General features: G+C 36.5%; 1 protein-coding gene and 1 pseudogene across 6 annotated transcripts in view; both read right to left on the bottom strand.

The window, feature by feature from the left end:
• FER (FER tyrosine kinase) overlaps nt 1-21,002 on the bottom strand; it is a 383,463-nt gene that overhangs the window by 160,655 nt on the left and 201,806 nt on the right. The window lies entirely within an intron of this gene.
• LOC114497272 lies at nt 17,509-20,070 on the bottom strand (annotated as a pseudogene).

The raw sequence follows: 21,002 nt of genomic DNA, 5'->3' as shown, positions 1-21,002 counted from the left end.
ACACACTTTAGTTGACCTAAAAGGACCTACAACTTTTCAAACCACCATTTATCTCTTGTTCCTCTGTGACCTTGAATTCTACTGATTCTTTTGCTCCTCTGTGAACTTGACTCTGTTATTAAAATTCTAAAGTGCCTGAAATCAAATTTTACTGACAGACTTGAATGAATAACTCTAGTGTTCCCTCTGCTCTCATCTAAGGAGTTCCACATGGCTTAGAAATAACACTCATCTGCTTGATGTGTTGGTAAAATGGTTAAGAATGACTGTCAATCAAAAACTTTACTGTCATAAGATGGCAAAAGTTAATTTACTACTTTGCATATATTTCATACCTGAAAGAACACTATGGATCAGCTGTCCAGATTTCTGCCAAAAATCAACTCAATTTTTAAATATATTTAGATTTCAACTTGGTTTAGACCAAAAGCACCAGGACATTTTGAGGAAGCAGAGACTATATAAGAGAATAGGGTTTTTGAGGGAGCAGGAAGGGGTAAGACTGGGAGAATATGTTATGTCACCATGATCTAAGTATAAATCTTAGTCAAAGATACCATAAGTCTTATAATTTTGTGCTAGTGACTCTTTCTTCAGAAATGAGAGGTGTGATGCTCAATTGTCTCTAAAATTGTTTCTGGCCCCGTCCATCCTCCATAGTGTACAGATTAGAATCATCCAATCCATCAACTCATTCCTTCAACAAATGTTTACTGAGTACTTACTAAGTGGCAGGGAATACAGCGGCCCAAAATACACGCAATCCTTGCCCTCATGGGGATTACTATGTAGTGGGATAGTATATTAGTAGTAGTAAACAAATCACTACAGAAGCAACTACAAATTTTCTATATATGTGTTATCTCATTTGATAATAGAACTGGTAAGGTAAGATTATCACCATTTTGTGGGTGCAGAAATGCAGCTTAAATAGGCTCATGCTAGTACATGTATAATTATAAAAAATGAAAAATGTTGAAAAGGAAATTTAAAGTATGTAGTGAGATATCTGATTTTGCCTAGAAGTGGAGCATTTCTTTGAAGAACTATGTTTACAGTTTCGGTTTCTTGACCAACCTAAAATACAACTTAAAAATTATAATCCTTAAATAGATGAACATTACCATCTTCTCTCTTAGAATCACTTCTGAATGATTATAGTATATACATAGTTCATCAAAAGAAAACCAGAAAAATCATGTTCAGGCAGAATATCTTTTTAGATCTCTTTCTTTCTGAATTCTGATGAGACTGTAAAAATCAATTTTGGAACATCAACTTCTTCAAAAAGCCATAAAATAGACATTTCTGCTTCACTGATTCTTGATCATTAGGATGCTTTGAGATGATTAAAATTTAAGGAGGTCATTGCTTATACCTCAATTACCAGTCTGTTCTCTGAAAAGTATGATTTGTTCTCTTATTTCCAACAGTAGGATACATGTACCTTTATTCCGAATTCCTTCTAAATTCTCCCTATCTAAATTACAAAGATAGATAATGAAAGAGAATTTATAGGTTTAGGTTTTTAGGAATTTATTAGGTTTAGGATAACTCTCCCCCCCCCCCCCATCTGGATTAGTGGTTTTCAATCTTTAGGGAGTATCAGAATTACCTAGATGAATTTGAAAATAGAGAGCTGGGGTGCTGACTAGATAGCTCAGTTGGTTAGAGCATTCTTCCAATACGCCATGGTTGCAGATTCCATCCCTAGTCAGGGCACATACAAGAATCAACCAATGAATGAATAAATAAATGAAAAAAAAACAAATTAAAGTTTCTCTCTCTCTCTCTCTCTCTCTCAAAATCAATTTTAAAAAAAGAGCGAAAGAGAGACAGCTGGGCACCACTTTCAAAATTTCTGATTTAGTAGCTCTGCAAGGAAGCCATAAAAATCTGCATGTCTAGAAGTTCCCAAGGGATGGTGATGCTACTGGTCCAGTGAATATACTTTTGAAAACCAGTGGTCTAGGAGATGAATCTGAGGGAGACCTCAACTAAAAGTGGATAAGTACTTATATTTCCTAGATTAACTCAATTTCACTGGTCCTTAGTTAGCATTCATTGATGGCTGTAATGAGAAACTGTCACAAAAACTCAGCATACCTATTACAGAGAGAATTACTGTCCTCTATAACACTTGGAGAAGTGACTGATCATACATAGTGTTAGGAGCAAATGTGCAGTAGGCAAAATGCTTGGGCTGGAATCCAGGCTCTGCTATCAATAATTATAGCTGTGTGCTCTTGAGAAAATTCCTGAACTCTGTAACTCAATTTCATCTTATAAGACGACAAAAATAAAAACACCCACCTCATAGGGTTGTTCTGGATTTCAAATAGGAAAACACTTAGAACAATGTATTATAGTACAGATATATGTTTATAAAATAAAAGCTGGTCTCCTCAATAAAGACTTTCAAGCAGGCTTTTTCTCAGATATCAGAAATATGCATGGCTGCTCTGAGCAGCTTCCCTCCCCCACCCCAACTTTTGTTGCTGATGAACTGAGAACTAAATTTATGGCCTATAACCACTTAGAGGAACTGCTGATAAATATCCCTATATAATAATTACACCCTCATTCCATAAATTACTATGCTTCTTTAGCTTTGCTCCAGTTGCATCATTCTGGAATTTTTAGTCTGTTCTTTTAAAAATATATCTTTGCGCCCTGGCTGGTGTAGCTCAGTGGATTGAGCGCGGGCTGGGAACCAAAGTGTCCCAGGTTCGATTCCCAGCCAGGGTACATTCCCAGGTTGCAGGCCATAACCCCCAGCAACCTCACATTGATGTTTCTCTCTCTCTCTCTCTCTCCCTCTCCCTCTCCCTCTCCCTCTCTCTCTCTCTCTCTTCTCTCTCTCTCTCTCCCTCCCTCCCTAAAAATAAAATAAATAAATAAAATCTTTAAAAAAAGAACTGATAAAAAAATATATATATATATATATCTTTGCAAGATCTCCAAATCCTTTGTTGGAATAAAGCAAGATAGATATAAATCAATCCACCAACAAATATTATAGCTCTAATTTTTCACTATGTTTAAATATTGCAGTTAGTAAACAATAGAAATAAAACAAATTAAGCTTTAATTATGAACTTAAAAAAATCACTTCAGCTATTTTTTAGAGCTTAAAGTATAATCATAAAGTATAATCGGCTAGCCTATGCATTTATTTCAAACGATGACCCAAATCCTTTCTAGAAAACTTTCTCTAAAATACCCCACTCAGTAAGTAATTCTTTTGCCTTTTCAACAAGAATATATTCAATTTTTACTAAAACTTGATCAAACAACAAGAGACTGTATTAGGTTGCATGTCATATCTGTGCAGCAAAGCATCAGAGACCAGAGTTAATCTGTTTCTTTTGCTCCTTTCAAATCATTCAGTAATAATACTAAACCCACTGGAGATGGTCAATGAGCACTTGAGGAACATGGGAATCTTCTAACAATAATATATATGTTCATCTTATGAAGGGTACTTGGAAATTCATTTTTATTGGTCAAATACTCAAATATGGTTTCTTTTCTATGATTTCTTAATACACCCTATGTTCTTCCCAAAAGGCCTGAATAACTAATTTCAAATACATTAGTTTTGACAAGGGAATTGGGGATAATGTTTCACACTTTTATATATTTCAGGTAAAACAGCATTGGAGAAATGGTATTACGTGGCACTTTGGCTTGGGTTTTCCATTAGATAGAGGAATAAGAACAATTACAAGAATTTATCAAAACAGGAAATAATGTCGTTTATGGACACTTAGTTAACAAAGCAAAACTGGCTTACAGTATGAATTATTTTTTACTACTAATGGAGAGAACTAATAGTGTATAATATCCAGTCTTAACAGTATTAGGATTATTTCATACCACAGTTAATTATATGCTTAGACTGGATATGGATATTTTAATAGGGATCACTTTAAAAAATAATTTTTAAAAATTATATCTTTCTCTTTACTCAAAGTAATGCTGTATAAAATTTCTTGAACTCTTGGATTTGACTTAATATTTAAATGTAAAATACATTTTTTACTAATCTTATAATTTAAAAGCACTTACTTTCTAAAGTCTTCTTTTTCAGTTATTGTTCTACTTTTCCATTTTAATAACTTAAGACTTTCATACCCTTCTCCCCTGAATTCTTAAAGTTTATTAAATGAGAGAGGTTGCAGTCAAAATACACCTAATTTCTTTTCTATTTTCAGAATGAATTCACTATAACTCATTAGTTCAATCTGGAACACACACATGATATAGTGTCTCCCCTGTCTTTTGTCACAGATTAAAAGCATATCTCTTTAATATATCTAGGTCAAACTTACATTTCTGTAACAGGAACCTAAATGATATCAAGGAATTTTGTGCTATTTGAAAAAGAAGACCTAGTATCCAGATATTTTGATATTTTTAAAGCTTCAAAGCTTAATGTATAATATATTTTTCCAAGTCTATGGACATACTTTTTGACATAGTTAGCCATAATTTCATTACATACTACATGATAATAAATGACATATTTAAAGTACTTGGGAGTTTACAAAATACTTTCCCTACCCTGCCTTTCCAACAACACTGTGAAGTAGATACAGGGCAAAAATGGATTCAAAGATATTAAGTATATTGTCTAAAGTCTTATAAGACAATCTAGTGAGGACACAGTTGGTTGAGGAGATATAAGGTGAATCCGCCTCTGAACAACCTGTTCTGTCTACTCAGCTCCAGGGAAATAATCAGGAAAACCTTAAAGAGAAGAATTTTGCTTTAACTGCCTCCAACTCCAAACTAGAATTTCTCAGGGGTTAATAAAGGAAATGCTATTTGCCATCAAACAAGTCAGTGATTTGGGCTTTTCTAAATATCTAAGAAAACACTTTGATTCACAAGATCAGTGGTGACTGGGAATAAGTTTCACACTGTTACCAGCTTAGAACTTTGCACAATTATCTACAATAATCACTGGCCTTGTAATATAGTTTGATATCAGATACTGTGATCCCTCCTACTCTGTTCTTCCTTCTCAAGATTGCTGAGGCTATTTGAGGTTGTTTTTTATTCCATACAAATTTTTGAAATATTCAAGTCTGTGAAATATGCTGTTGGTATTTTAGTAGGAATTGTGTTGAATCTATAGATTGATTACTTTGGGTAGTATGGACATTTTGATGATGTTAATTCTTCCAATCCATCAACATGGTATATGCTTCCATTTATTTGTATCTTTCTTAATTTCTTTCTTCAGTGTTCTGTAGTTTTCCAGGTACAAGTCTTTTACTTCCTTGGTTTTGTTAAAGGTTGTATTTATTTATTTTTAGAGAGGGAAAGGGAGGGAGAAAAAGAGGGAGAGAAACATCAATGTGTGGTTGCCTCTTATAGGCCCCTTACTAGGGACCTGGCCCCAACCCAGGCATGTGCCCTGACTGGGAATCAAACTGGTGACCCTTTGATTGGCAGGCCGGTGCTCAAACCACTGAGCTACACCAGTTGGGGCACCTCCTTGGTTAAGTTTATTCTTAGGTACTTTATTTTTTGTTGTTGTTGCTATAGTAAATGGAATTTTTCTTCCTAGTTTGTCTTTCTGATATTTCATTGTTGATGTAAAAAAAATGCCTTCAATTTCTGAATACTGACTTTGTATCCCACTATTTTGCCAGTCATTTATTATAGCAGTTTTTTGGTGGAGCCTATACTGTTTTCTATGTACACTATCATGTCACCTGCAAATAATGAAGTTTTACTTCTTCTTTTCCAATTTGTATGCCTTCTATTTCTTCTTCTTGTCTGATTACTGTAGCCAGGACCTCCAGCACTATGTTGAATAAGAGTGGTGAAAGCAGACACCCTTGTCTTATTCCAGATCTTAAGGGAAAAGCTTTTTGTTTCTACCCATTGAGTATGATGTTGGCTGTAGGTTTCTCATATATGGCCTTTATTATGTTGAGGTATGGTTTCTCTATTTCCACTTTGCTGGGTGTTTTTGTTATAAAAAAGTGCTGGATTTTATCAAATGTTTTATCTGCATCTATTGGCATGATCATGTGTTTTCTGTCCTTCATTCTGTCTATGTGATGTATTACATTTATTGAGTTGTGAATATTGTACCATCCTTGCATCCTGGGGGTAAATCCCACTTAATCACAGTGTATGATCTTTTTAATGTATTATTGGATCTGGATTGCGAATATTCTATTGAGGATTTTAGTATCTATGTTCATTAGAGACATTAGCTTGTAATTTTCTTTCTTCATTGTATTTTTTACCTGGTTTTGGAATTAGAATAATACTGGTCTCATAAAGAAAGTTTGGGAGTCTTCCCTCTTCTTGTTTTTTTTTTTTTTTTGAATAGTTTGAGAACAACAGGTGTTCTTCTTTGAATGTTTGATAAAGTTCACCCGTGAAGCCACCCGGATGAGGCTTCTGTGTGCCAGGAGTCTTTTGATTACTACTTCAATATCACTAGTTGTTATCGGTTTATTCAAGCTTTCTGCTTCTTCTTGATTCAGTTTTGGAAGATTCTATGTTTTTAGAAATTTATTCATTTCACCCAGGTTGTCCAATTTCTTGGCATATAGTTGTTCCTAGTAATTTCTTACAATTCTTTGTATTTATTTCTGTGGTATTGGTTGTTATTTCTCCTCTTTCATTTCTGATTTATTTGGGTGCTCTCTCTTTTTTTGATGAGTCTGGCTAAAGGTTTGTCAATTTACCTTTTCTAAAAAACAACTCCCAGATTCATTGATCCTTTGAACTTTTTTTTAAGTCTCTATATCATTTAATTGTGCTCTGGTCTTGATTATTTCCTTCTACTCCTCTGGACTTTGTTGTTGTTCCTGTAGTTATTTTAGATGTAGGTTTAGGTAGTTTATTTAAGATTTTGTTTCCTTAACTATTTGTGGTTATATAACATTTTCAAATTAGTAATCCCTATAATTCTACTAATTTGGATCTTTTCTAGTTTCATTGGCTTCTCCTTGAAGGTGGCTCCTGAAATTATAGTCTAAGGCACCTAGCGCTACTCTGCATTGAATAAGGACCAGAATATCACCTATATTTTATTAATTATAACATTCCTATTAGGGCATAGATTGTTTTTGGACTTCTTAAACACAGTTGCATCTATGAGTTCCTATCATCCTATGTTCTTAAAATATTCTTTCAGCTCATATTTACTGAGCACCTTTTGTGTGCTGCTGTAAACCAGGGTGAGAGAACACAAACGTGAATTAATACAGTCATTGACTTCACAGATCCACAACTCAAAGTATACAAAAATAAAATAATTCTAATACAAAAAATAAGTGTACAATCATGTCTGGAGCAGAATTCTATGGAAGTATAGGGGAGGGGGGAACTAATTTGAACTGATGGGGTTAACAAAAACTTTACACAGGAAATGATGCTCAAAATATATTCCAGGAAAAGAGAGAAGCATTACAAAGACAGAAACTTATGAAACAGCAGATCACATTCTGAGGAGTTCACGGGATTTTGGTACATTGCAACTTTAGACATGTGAAGGACAGGTTGAAGAAACACCTTAAAGGCTAAAAAGAGCAAGATGATCATAAAGGGTCCTTGTATGCTAGGTGTTTCAACCTGACCAATGGTAAATGCTGATTCATAAGAGTATCTAAAGCATTCACATGACACGAGCAGATATTAATTTAGATGTTCCAAACACTAAACATAGCAGCGGGGCACAGGATTGATAAGCATGAGAAACAACAGCCTCTTCACAAGAGTCTCAGAACTGTATCAAGGAAAGCCTCAGCAAAGGTAACAGCAGCAAGGGGAAGTAAAGGAGGTAAACACCTCGAAAGCCATTTGTGAGATAAAAGTTTCAGAAATTCATGTCTCATCAACTGTGAAGGATAAGGAAAAATGAGGAGTATATAAATGTTCCAAGTATTTTTTATAGCTTGCATGTCAGAATGGATAGTATTAACAAAGACTAAGGTTGAGAAGCAGGGCCAGTTGGGGAATTAATAAATGAATCAATGTTAATGAGCTCCTGTTTTTATATGTTGAGTTTGAGGTTCTATATGCTTCTATGCTTATATGTATTCTAACAGTATACCTAAGAGAAAAGGGAAAAACAAAGATAAGAAAGAAGGGGCTAAACTGGGCAGATGAACTAGGATCAGATTTGAAAAAATCCTCAATAGATTAAGGAGCCTGTATTATTCACAAAGTAAAAAAATTAAAAAGTACCTTAGGTTTTTAAAATAGGAACTTGATATGATAAAATGTTAATATAGAAAGATAAATCTAGTGACAAGAGGGAGGAAAGATCCTGGAGAAAAGACAGGTATGTGAGTTGTCAGCAATGCAGGTTTAAAGTGACAAAAATCTGCATGGATAAAGACAACAGGAGTAGAGAGGAAGGAATGGGTGAGAGAAACCACTACAGCCTCTTATTCCTCCAGCCCTGGGCTCTGTCCAAGGATTCTGTTAGCATAAACAGAATATTTTCTCATCTATAATAAGCTTTCAGGTATTTTTCCTTACATGTTAGTGTCTCCCAAGTATTGGGTCTGAAAAGTCCATTTAGTCTTTTCCATAAAATAAAAAACACATTTTTCATTTTCACCAATAACTTTACTGATTTGGATAGTTTGAGTATGTCAGCTATCTCCCACGTGGTATAGCATTGATTGTTGCCAATTAATGTCTTGATTTGATTGCTATCAACTTCAGCTGGTCTTCCTGACCATGAAGCATCGTCTAGCAAGAAATCTTCAGCACTAAACTTTGCAAAACACTTCTGATACATTCAATCAGTCACAGTACCTTCTCCATACACTGCACAAATCTTTTTTTGTGTGTGTTTCAGTTGCATTTTTACCTTTCTGGAAATAATAAAGAATAATATGCCAAAAATTTGTTTATTTCCTTCCATCTTCAATATTAAAATGGCTACACAAAAATTTACCAATTTGACAAGTTTTTTTAAAATGCATGCTGATATAACAGCTGTCACAATACAATCTTACAAAAATTTTCTAATGGAGTGAAAGAAAACTAAGCACTACTAAAGACACCTTACAGAAAAAAAAACAAGCAAATTTTTTGGCCAACTCGATATATACAGGGTCTGGCAGAAGGCCTGCTTGAAGTATAGTTGGTAGGGTAACAATATGTTATGTTACCCTACTTTACCCTATGTTACCCAACATTATGTGTGTAATAATTTATAGTTTTAATTTGAACACTTCATCTAAAATGTTATATGGTATGCTTGAATGTGACACGTTATGTTACAGAATTACATGCTTATTATTTTGTTAATAAAAAAAATTTGTAATAAAAAAGGAGCATTATTTGTGCCATACTCTGTATATCTATAACCCTTACGAAACAGTCTATTTGGAAATGTCACATATACTTCATACTCAATATGCCCCAAATTTCCTCCTAAACCTAGTTTTGGCTAGATTTCAGTCTATGACATCACCACCTAATTGCTCAAATGATAAACCTGAAAGGAATCCTAAAAACCCTTCTCACCTACCACAGGACTTGACAAGGCTCATTGACTCTCACAAATAACTAATTATTTGCAATTTTACCCAACCATCAATGCCTCCACAAATAATCATTCTTTGAATCTCAAATCTGACTTTTTTACATTCATTGCCAATTTCATCTCTCACCTGTTACTTAGTAGTTCGTTTCCACAATGAAGCCATAATGGACTTTAAAGTACAAATCTTATCATGACTTATCCCATGATAAAACTATTCAAAGTCTCCTATTTTTCCCACACAAAGACCAAACCCTTTAGTATGAAATATTTACTACTTGGCACCTTTTAACTTCCCAATCTCACCTCCTGTATCAGTTTTCTATTGCTGCTCTTTAAAAATTATCACAAAATAAATACCTTAAAGCAACACAAATTTATTTTTTACAATTCTGGACTTTAGAACTTCAAAATAGGTATCCTAGGGCTAAAATCAAGGTGTTTGCAGAGGTAACTTCCTTCTGGAAGCTTTAGGGGAGGAGCCGTTCTTTACCTTTTCCAGTCTGTAGAGGCTGCCTGCCTTCCTTGGCTCTACCCCCACCCCACATGATTCTGTTAGCATAGGTAGTTAGCTAGATATTAATAAATGGAGAAAACAAAATCACACATTATTAAGCATAATAAAACTGGAGAGCCATAACCCTGCTTGCTTCTCCAGGAAATTATAGCTTCACACACTCCCAAGGAAACCAATGGTCTGTTCCCCACAGATCACTGGTGGAAGGGAGAGAACAATAAAGGGGGAGGTCAGCACTTGTGCAGTAGGAGCGCCAAAGTAGTAGACTGGTCAAAATGTGAACTCATCAGAAGCCCACAAAAGCTTGGGAAGTTTATTGGTTATTTTGAAAAAGCACCTGATCCTCCCCATGCCCAAGATAACATGATTCCAGAGAAAAAAAAGAGTGCTCTCTTGCTTGGTGACCCGTGCATGCCCTGTTCATGTGGCCATTCTCTCCATAGTAACCATGTCGGTCTAGCAGCCAGGCAGCCATATAGCTGTGTAGGCAGCAGCAGTGTGGACTCCAAAGGTAGGCTCCAGGCAAGAGCCTGGGTACAACAGCACAGCCAGGAACAGCGCTAAGCTAACTGGATGGGGAGTGAGATAATACCGAAACAATGAAACAGAATCTGGACACTGGCCTTTGTATTTGCCTTGTAAAAGACACTGTTGGACTTCTTCCATGGCAGGGCTGACAGAGATGGGACACAGGGGCAGTTTTCTATTTCCAACAAATCTTGTCATAGCACCATCTTCCATGTTGGGTCTGTGAAATGCTTTTCACAATCCCGTGAAAGAGCCTCACTTCCACCAGCAACAACTCCAGCTAATACATCTATATTTACATTTCCTCATCTGTCTCTCACTCTCCCCCTTCCCTCTTTCCCTTATAAGGATCTTGGTGATTATGTTGTGTCCACCTGGATAATCCAGGATAATCTCTCCATCTCTAGATCCTTAACATAATCACATCTGCAAAATTCCTTCCGCTATGTAACAGAACACATTCACAGGTTCTGGGGGTTGGGGAGCAGATACATTTGTGAGGCCATTATTCTGCCTGTCACATCCCTTCACCCCCTTCCCCTGCCTACTAGTATATTCTCCATTACAGGCATATACATTGGAATCCTTAAATCCCTCAAATGCACCACAGAATTTCTCATCCCAAGATTAGATGCAGCTCCTTTGCTGAAATACTGTGCTCTGTTGGGACCATCACCAGTATACCCCAGTAAACCTTCACAACTCTTGGAAGCCTTCCCTGAACTGTCCAGGCAACAGGCCTTGCTTATGTCCTCTAAAACACCAAAAATTTCTTCTAGAATAGGGTCTATCTCCTCGATCAGAATTGCTATTGACCTGTTTTCCCAAACAGACTCTAATTTCTTTTGGGACAAAGATTATCATAGTCATCACTGTAGCTTTAGTACTGAATACAGTTCCTATTATATAATAGGAACTCAATATATATTTACTGAATGTCAACTGAAGAGACAGAGAATGCTTAAAATGTGAATTCCCACAAAATTTTGACCTATATATTTCATATGAATACTGGTTACCTTCTAGAAATTGCACATTCAATAGGAGTGAAGGAGTCTTGTAAAAGTTAACATTTCTAAAGAAGATTAAAAAAACTCTATTTACTCACAGTTCAGTATTATGGACATTAAAAAATTATTTCCAAATAAAGTAATTCTAGGGACAAAAAGATATAGATTTATTATGTAAAAGAGAACACAGCATTACTAGAAAGTACTGCTAAAAATCACACCTCTTGAGTCCACCATTAGAAAATATCTTGAATGGTGAGACCACATAACAGTGAGAGCCATGACTGGAACATGAGGGCCCTTTATTATTAAGAGACATACAACAAGTTATAACAATAGATTGCTGCTGACCTCGATTTTATTTCTCATTAAATAGTAATCAGTCAAGGTTCAAGGATATCCACAAGATTATAATTTCTCTGTCTGTATGGGTATTTCAATTATATGACTTCACCTTTGGTCTAGTTTTAGTGTACATCATTTGTTACCTAAATAACAAGAAAGAACTTCAAGTTTCATTTTCTGTAAGGCGTATATGTGAAAGAGGCTTTCCATTTTTTAAAAAAATCCCTGGAAGATACCTTTTTAATGTCCTTGGTCTTTCTCATTTAAATCCTGTAATTTCAATATCTCTAAAATTCTTAGCATGCAAATTTAGTCTATGTAAAGTAGGATGTGGGACAAATCTTTGTGGCATAATTAAATTGTTCCCTTCAAGGACACTGTAGCAGAAGGTGAACACTAATTTAGTTAATATGGTCAAGAAAGATAAATGGTTCTTTTAAAAAGTGAAAATAAGCAAGTAATGCCTGTTCTGTTCTTTTTTCATTTTCTCTCTTAAAATGGTTTAATACCGGGCAGTAATTTACAAATAAATAAGGAATATTAAATATTACATAAGATGGCTTCATCACTTTAAAGTTAATAACAGAGAGCAGTCTTGTCAAGTTGTCAAATGAATTTTATGAAACCAATCAAATATAGTTCCCAGTATAAAATACAGATAAGCTGAGTAAGAGTGCACCAAAAATATTTTCAATCTGTACTTAAAAATATTTATGAAGTTTGTAGGAGCATGATAACTACATGAAACACTAATTCCTCACATAAAATAATAAAAGAAAATCAAAATATGAAAAATAAATTATTGTACACTTGGAACTGAAACAAAATATATCTTATTTCTAAAGGGATCCCATTCATAAATCTAAACCATGCTAAACTTTGGAAACATTAAAAGCTAAAATTTGTACATTGTTCTAAAAAATATTAAAGTCTTGGTTATCACATATTTTCAAATATATAAAGCACTGATTAAATGTCCAGATCTTCTAGAAAATAACAGCAAATATTTACTGAATTATGGATTAGACATTATAAGATATGTAAAAATGAGAAAAATATCCTTATAATTCTCAAGGAATTTATTATCTAATGGGAATGTCAGACATAGAAAACCAACAGTAATAGCAGGCTGATAAACTACTGTATTATTGCAGAGTTCAATGTGAGCCCAGAGGAAGAGGACACTTTTAAGGGATACTTTATGAATGTCCATATTAAATAAAGTTGAGTAATAATGAAAATAGAAATTACACATCATCATCAGAGGTTTTCTACCTCAGAAGTGTTTGTGGGTTGCAGGTTGTAGAGCAGAGAGAGGAGGGTAGGTGTAGGAAAGAGGGGTTCTGTGACTAAAGAGACTAATTCAGCAGGGAGGTAGAACAGGTACCTTCTCTCTCAGTCATAGTTCTCATTAACTCTCCTCACTTACACCTCATCACCTGTCCTCTCCCCACCTTGACACATTTCTCCTGCTTGAATGTAGAAGTACCAACATTAAGAGTATTCTGTGTCAGAATGCCTTTCTCTTTTTCTTGGTAAAGATTTTTCTTGCTTTCTAGATTTCACTATCTTAGTCTGGAGATCTTTTATTTTATTTTATTTTATTGTCATTCAAGCACAGTTGTCTCCATTAGTCTGGATATTTTAGAACATCAAATACATTCTCAGTCTCTTAACTTCATAATTTGATAAGTAAAACATTAAAAGAGATGGTGACCCTCTATTAAATTATCTAGAACTGACAGTTTACAATATAAAATAAAATATAATACTGGCAACATATTGTGGACTTTTTTTTCCCACAAAGTCAAAGCATGAATGAAAACAACTTCAACAATACACCATCCCAGGTTTAAGGTATTATTTTACCCAGTATGTGCAGCTTCTACCAACTTTGCTAATGTTAAGTTATTCATGTTTATGATTAAGATGAAATATTTGTAAATGTCATGGGTATATGTTTTGGTAGATATGCAAATTTTCTAATGTATTTAATGCTAATTTTATTAACACGTTGACCATAAATCTGGATTTAATACTCTATGTAGCAAAAATTAAAAATAGAGAAAAATGCTGACACAGAATATTCTCTATTAAGCTGAATTTTAATACCATGCCTTTGGCTATTATTCAAGGACATGAAAAGCAACAAATGATGTTCCTAAACTTTTGCAGAAATGTTACTTAAGGACATTGTTATATGAAAAATCTCGAAAGAAATTTCCCTTATAACTTATTGGTAGTAAAATTGTGCTTTAAACAAATTAACATCTTACCTCTTCTCTCATCACAAAATTAATTAACTCTTTTTCTATAATGGTTTACACCTAAATTTCAAGCTTAATACAGAATTATTACAGGTCTTTAACAGCCTATAATTTTTATTTTATTTACTGATATTAAATGTTCACCATTACTTATTTTTCTCTGGTATTGGTAATTTGTTTCTATTTCTATTTTAGCATTTCTTCACTTTAGTATAATTTGGTTATGGCTACACAAGTTCTTTGTGAAACAGTAAAATAAAAATTGATTTGATTTTTAAATGTGCCAATAAATGAATTTCTTTAAGCAATTAAAAGGCTGGATAGGCTTCAGTATTTTAATGAGGTAAGTGGTATCACTAATGGTACCTTAGATGTGCTCAGTTCATATTCACCCTTTGCTTATAAACCTGCAGTGAAATGGCACTGTCCATAGATGAATCCTAATCAGGGTATTGAAATCATCTCAAATATCTGACTTTTACCTAAACTTTTCAGATTACTCATCTTTCTGAATCATCTGCTTCTGTCAAACTTACCTTCCATTTCTTATAAGTCTTGGAATTCCCCATGTTTTAGATTATTCCCTTACCATAACCCCAAATAATTTACCTATTCCTTCTTGCCTATCCATAAAAACTAGTTCAAGTCCATTATCCTCTCTTACACATTTCCAAGCCATTTGTTCCTCTTCTGAATTCTTACAACACACACTGTGTGAGCATGTGTGCTCCTAAGTCATCCATCAAGGATGACTTAGCTACCCATTCAGCTACCCCATGCCTTTTGATTGGAGCATTTAATTCATTTACATTTAAAGTTATTACTGATAGATACTTATTTATTGCCATTTTATTCTTTATACCTATGTTCTTCTCTCAATTTTCTTCTTCTCCTGAAAAGGGCACTTTAACATTTCTTACAATGCTGGTTTGGTGATAATGAACTCCTTTAGCCTTTTGTTGTCTGGGAAGCTCTTTATTTTGCCTTCAATTGTAAATGATATTCTTGCTAGTTAATGTTTTGATTGAAGGTCCTTGCTTTTCATCAGTTTGAATATTTCATGCTAATCCTCCTAGTCTAAAGTGTTTCTGTTGAGAAATCACCTGACAGCTTTATGGGAGCTCCCTTGTAGGTAACTGTCTTTCTCTTGCTGTTTTTAAGATTCTGTCTTTGTCTTTTACCTTTGCCATTTTAATTATGATGTGTCTTGGTATGGGCCTTTGTGGGTTCATCTTGTTAGGGACTGTCTGTACTTCCTGAACTTGTGACTTTTTTCTTGAGCATAATAGGGGAGTTTTCTGCCATTATTTCTTCAAACATGTTCTAGATCCCTTGTTCACTCAATTCTCCTTCAGTTACCCCACAATGGATGTTAGGTTTGATGTTGTCCCAGAGGTCCCTTAGACTTTTCTCTTGGTAAAAAAATTTTCTTTTCCTTTTGTTGCTCTGCTTGGGTGCTTTCTGTTACCTTGTCCTCTAAATCACTGATTCAATACTCTGCTTCCTCTAACCTGCTGTTGATTCATTGTAGTGTGCTTTTCATTTCAGATATCATAATCTTCATTTCTGACTGGTTCTTTTCTATGGTTTCTATGTCCTTTTTAATGCTTACTATCTCTTTAAGTTTTCACTAAGATCATGCATTCTTCCCCTAAAGTCCTTGAGCATCCTTATAACCACTGTTTCAAACTATGCATCTTGTATCTTGGTTTCTTCCATTCCATTTAATTCTCTTTCGGGGATTTCTCTGGTTCTTTCATTTCCTGGTCTCCCCATTTTCTCTGCCTTTTTGTGTTTAACTCTCTGTATTAGGAGATCTGCTTGTTATGAGGGCTTTCTGACGTAGGTGCCTGTGGGTCTCAGTGGCATAATCTTCTGTATCACCTGAACTAGATGCTCCAGAGATATTTGTGTGTGTGTGACTGGGTTACGTATCCCTTTCTGTTGTAGTTGAACTTTGAATTCTGTTGGCCTGTTTCTGGGTGCAGTTAACCCTCACACTGGCTGACTAGAAGGAGAGACCTCCATCACTGTGTATGAGTCACAGTTCAGGGTCTGCCATCCATGGCAGAGTTGTTCCCAGGTCTGTTGCTAACCAGAGTCCCCCTTTGGCTGTGCCATTTGTGTGGCTAGATGGGTCAAGCTCTAGTAAGATTTGAAGCTCACCACTGGTTGTACTGATTCTGGGCCCACCAGGACAATGTTCTGGGGGAGGTCAGTGTCAGATGTTGTGTGTAACTTGCCTTGGGCTACCTGTCTGGACCTACACGGCTATTCACTGATTGTGGCTGTGTCTACTGGGTCTTGATGTGTGGGGGAGGTGTCAAGCTATATACAGGGTTTGCCTTCCTGCAGCTGTCAGCTGGGGGCAGATCAATAAAAGGTTTAAAGCTCTCTGAGGTAAGTGTCTACCTGTTGGCTACTCCATGACCCCAAAGTTGCCTGAATTTCCTCCAGAATCTATTGAAGAAAGACTGTAGAGTAGGCCCAAGTTGGCCACCCCCCATTGCCCCTTCCACATGGTACAAGTTTGGTAGAATGGGGAGACTGGGTTGGGAGCATAGGGCTAGTGCATCCCCTACTTGGGGGCAGCATGATCAGGCACTCAGTGGGGAGAATGTGGCCTCTTCTCCAGAGCCGCACCACGAGTATCTGCTAAAGTCTCTAACTCTAGGACCCCTTGTAGGTGAGCACTGCCAGTTCAGGTTGGGAGCAGCCACCTATCCTCACTGCAGGAGCAAGCTCAGCAGGGCTGGGCCACCAAGCCTTAGAAAAACATGTCAAGACAATCTAACCTCAGTGGTGGCACCAGCTGAGCCAGCAGGAGGGGAGCAAATTTTATGCCTCCTCTTAGCTGTGTAGCTGCGCCCACTTGACTTCTGAAACTGAGACTCTCCTTTTTCCCTTTTCAAATACCTTCCTTTATGTTTTTATCTTTATAATTCATTTCTTCTGCTTTTCTTTTACTGGTATATTTGCTTCATCCTAACTTTTTGAATTGAACACTTAACTTACTTATTTCATTATTTTTGTTTTAATGATACTAGTATTTAAGGTTCTGAGCTTTCCTCAAGTGGAGCTTTGGCTGTATCACTTGAGTTATGTACGCATTTTTATTCCCTCACTCATTTCCCACATGCATTGACACAAGCAAGGAATATAGCCTTAAACTTTAGGGTAACATCCTCACTTTCAACAGATATATCTGCTGAAGTTTGGTAAGATCTACTGGAGGTGAGTTCTTTGATCATACCTTCTTTTAACTTTGTGCTACACAACTTCTGCCCCTCAATCTAAAGTGCTTTTTCCTTTATTTTGCATACTTTAATTTTAGAACAAAATAAAAATACACAACAGCACCTAAACCCAACGTCAAATGAGAAGAGAAGGCTTGAGGCCCTCAAAACCTGCCTTAGGCAAAGACAGGAGAAAAAAAACCACTAAACGGCAGAGGAAACCAGGTGGTCTAGGGCCAGTCAGGGCTGCTGGGGAAGCCATGAAGACACTACACAGAGGTCACAAGGTCTGCAGGTAGAAACTCCTAATCTACTTCTTCTATGCGAGAGGCATCTTCATCACGCTCAAGGGGCGGGATCTCATCAGGAACAGCAGCACTGGGTTCTTCTTTTATCACTTCATTTTCATCAATCACTAGGCCTAGCTTGATCACACAATAGATGCGGCTGGAGTGGGTCTGGGGATCCTCAAGTGAGAAGCCAGAAGAGAACAGCACAGTTTCAAACAGCAACACCACAAGGTCTTTGACAGCCTTGTCATTCTTGTCCGCCTCTGCCTTCTGCCGTAGAGTCTCTACAATGGGGTGGTCAGGGTTGATCTCCAGATGCTTTCTGGCCATCATGTAGCCCATTGTAGAGTTATCATGAAGTGCCAGGTCTTTCATGATACACTCCATATTAGCTGTCCAGCAGTAAGTGCTAGTCACAATACAGCAGGATGAAGACACAAGCCTATTGGAGATTGTCACCTTCTCAGCCTTCTTATCCAAGATCTCTTTCATGAATTTGCAGAGATTCTCAAACTTGGCCTTGCTCCCTTCCATTTTCTTCTCCTCTTCATTTTCAGGTAGCTCCAGGCCCTCCTTGGTAACTGAGACCAAGCTTTTCCCATCAAACTCCTTGAGCTGCTGTACACAGTACTCATCAATAGGCTCCCTCATATATATAGCCTCAAAGCCCCACTTCTGTACTTGCTCCACAAAAGTAGACTTGGTAACTTGCTCTTTGTTCTCACCAGTGATGTAATAGATTAACTTCTGGGTCTCCTTCATGTGAGAGACATACTCCGAAAGAGAAGTCATTCATCCCCAGACTGGGAAGTGTGATAGTGCAGAAGCTCAAAAAAGCATTGCCAATTAGTTGAGTCCTCATGGATTCTAAGCTTTAGGTTTCTAGAAAATGCCTCATCGAATTTCTTATAGTTCTCCTTGTCTTCCTACAGCTCACAGAAGAGCTCAAGGCACTTCTTAACAATGTTTTTACAGCTAAGCTTCAAGATTTTGCTCTCCTGGAGCATCTCTTGGTAAATGTTCAGGGGCAGGTCCTCAGAGCCAACCACGGATGAAGTTGAGGTACTCTGATATCCATTCATCACAGCTGTCCATGATGAACACATGGCAGACATAGTTTGATGTTGTTGTTCTTCTTGTTCTCAAAGAGGTCAAAAGGAACCCAACAGGGAATGAATAGCAATGCCCTGAATTCCAAGTGACCTTCTATAGAGAAGTGCTTGACTGCCACGTGGTCTTCCCAATCATTGGTAAGACTCTCATAGAATTCTCCATACTCCTCCTGGGCAATGTCATCAGGGTTTCTGGTCCAAATGGGCTTGGTCTTCTTCAGTTCTTCGTGATACATTTCTCCTTAATCTTCTTTGTTTTCTTTTTCTTATCCTTAGTACTATCATCCTCTTCATCTGAGCTCACATCTTCAATCTTGGGTTTCTCATCATCTTTACCTTCCTCTTCTTTCTCCCCCTTCTCTTCCTCTGCTTCACCATGATTTCTTTCTCTCATTCCTTCACCAAATAAAGGGTAATGGGATAACCTATAAACTGTGAGTGCTTCTTCACCACTTCTTTGACCCACCTCTCCTCTAAGTACTCTCTCTGGTCTTCTTTGAGGTGAAGAATCACTTTGGTGCCATAGCCAATGGGCTCACCATGGTCAGCTTGCACAGTGAAGGAACCCCTAGCAGAAGACTCCCTGACATACTTCTCATCATCATTGTGCTTTGTGATCACTACTACTTTCTCTCCCACCAGGTAGGCAAAATAAAGGCCAACACCAAATTGTCCAATCATGGAGATGTCTGCACCAGCCTAAAGAGCTTCCATAAATGCTTTTGTCCAGACTGGGCAATGGTTCTCAGATTATTTATGAGATCAGCTTTGGTCATGCCAATCCTGTGTCTACCAGAGCCAAAGTGCATTCCTAGGGATTAGGGATGATGTCAATTTTCAGTTCTTTACCACTGTCCAACTTGGAAGGGTCAGTCATGCTCTCATAGCATATCTTGTCCAAGGCATCAGAACCACTACTGATTAACTCCTGAAGGGAAATTTCCTTGTTAGAGTAGAAGGTACTGATGATGAGAGACATGAATTGGGCAATTTCTGCCTGGAAGGCAAAAGTCTCCACCTCCTCCTCTCCATGGTGCACTTCCTCAGGCATCTTGAAAGTGAAGAGGTGCAAGTAATAGAGAGCAGGGACAATATCTGGCTCACACACTGCAAACTGTATGCACAGCGTTGACTCAAGAAGCTAAAGTCCTTTTTGCTATCTCAGCATGTACTTTGAAGTCTGCAAATTACATATGGCTCCTAATTTTATGAAAAATGTAGTTTAAGGAAATTTAAATTTTTGTTGTTGTTTTCCTCACTATTGTTTCCAACCAGGAACAGGGGGGAAATGCTAACTTATGCAACCATTCTCAAACCTGTCATAGAGGATTTCAGAAATCCTCTTACACATTTTCTTGTATATTTCCACATGGTTCCTGAGTCCATGCATAGAAGATTTTATAAATACTATAAAATGATATAGAGACATACTTCACGCAATGTTTCTGATATAAATGCCAAATCCTGTCATTCAACCTGCATTAAAATGTTCCAATGCCTTATTCTTTTAACCTCTTGGGTCTTATCCTCCTATTCCCATTATCCCTCAAATATTTATAGGGTAGATAAGAAATATATGGAACATACTACCAAAAAACCTGGCTCTTCAGACTAAAAATGTCATGATATTTAAGAAAGTTTCAGGTAGGCTTATAGATGAAATACACTAAAGAGAACAACTGAGGAACATTAGTGGTCTCCAAGGTCTATTAATTTTTTTTAGTCTAACTTTGAAAAATAATGTAAATAGAGCCACTCCAAAACGGAGTCAGGGCTACCAGTGCAGAGGAACTGCCTTGCACATCCTAATCCTCAAATCCTCAAAATATTTAAACTGGGCAAAATAACCTTTGGTCTGGGCCAAACCAACATTGTATTCTACACAAGCCAAGCTAACAGGAAAGTGACATTCTGACTACTGGACTAAAATTTAAAAGACATCCTTCAAAATTACCATCACCATGTATAGTTAAAGCATAACTTAGTTTATTTGCACATTTTAGAAATTACTTTCCTTATTTATTAACACCTATAAATACTCCTTCCTTCTATTCACGTAATTATCCCTTCTCCTTTCTCATAAAAACCTTGCCGTCACTATTTGAGTTTCTGCCTGAATGAGTGCTCCCCAAATACCTTTTGCTTTTAGGTTAACAATTGCTGTT

The sequence above is a fragment of the Phyllostomus discolor genome, chromosome 3 (genome assembly GCF_004126475.2).
Source record: "Phyllostomus discolor isolate MPI-MPIP mPhyDis1 chromosome 3, mPhyDis1.pri.v3, whole genome shotgun sequence".
NCBI classification, from domain to species: domain Eukaryota; kingdom Metazoa; phylum Chordata; class Mammalia; order Chiroptera; family Phyllostomidae; genus Phyllostomus; species Phyllostomus discolor.
The sequence above is the reverse complement of the archived record's forward strand: the minus strand, read 5'-3'. Positions and strand labels throughout refer to the sequence as shown.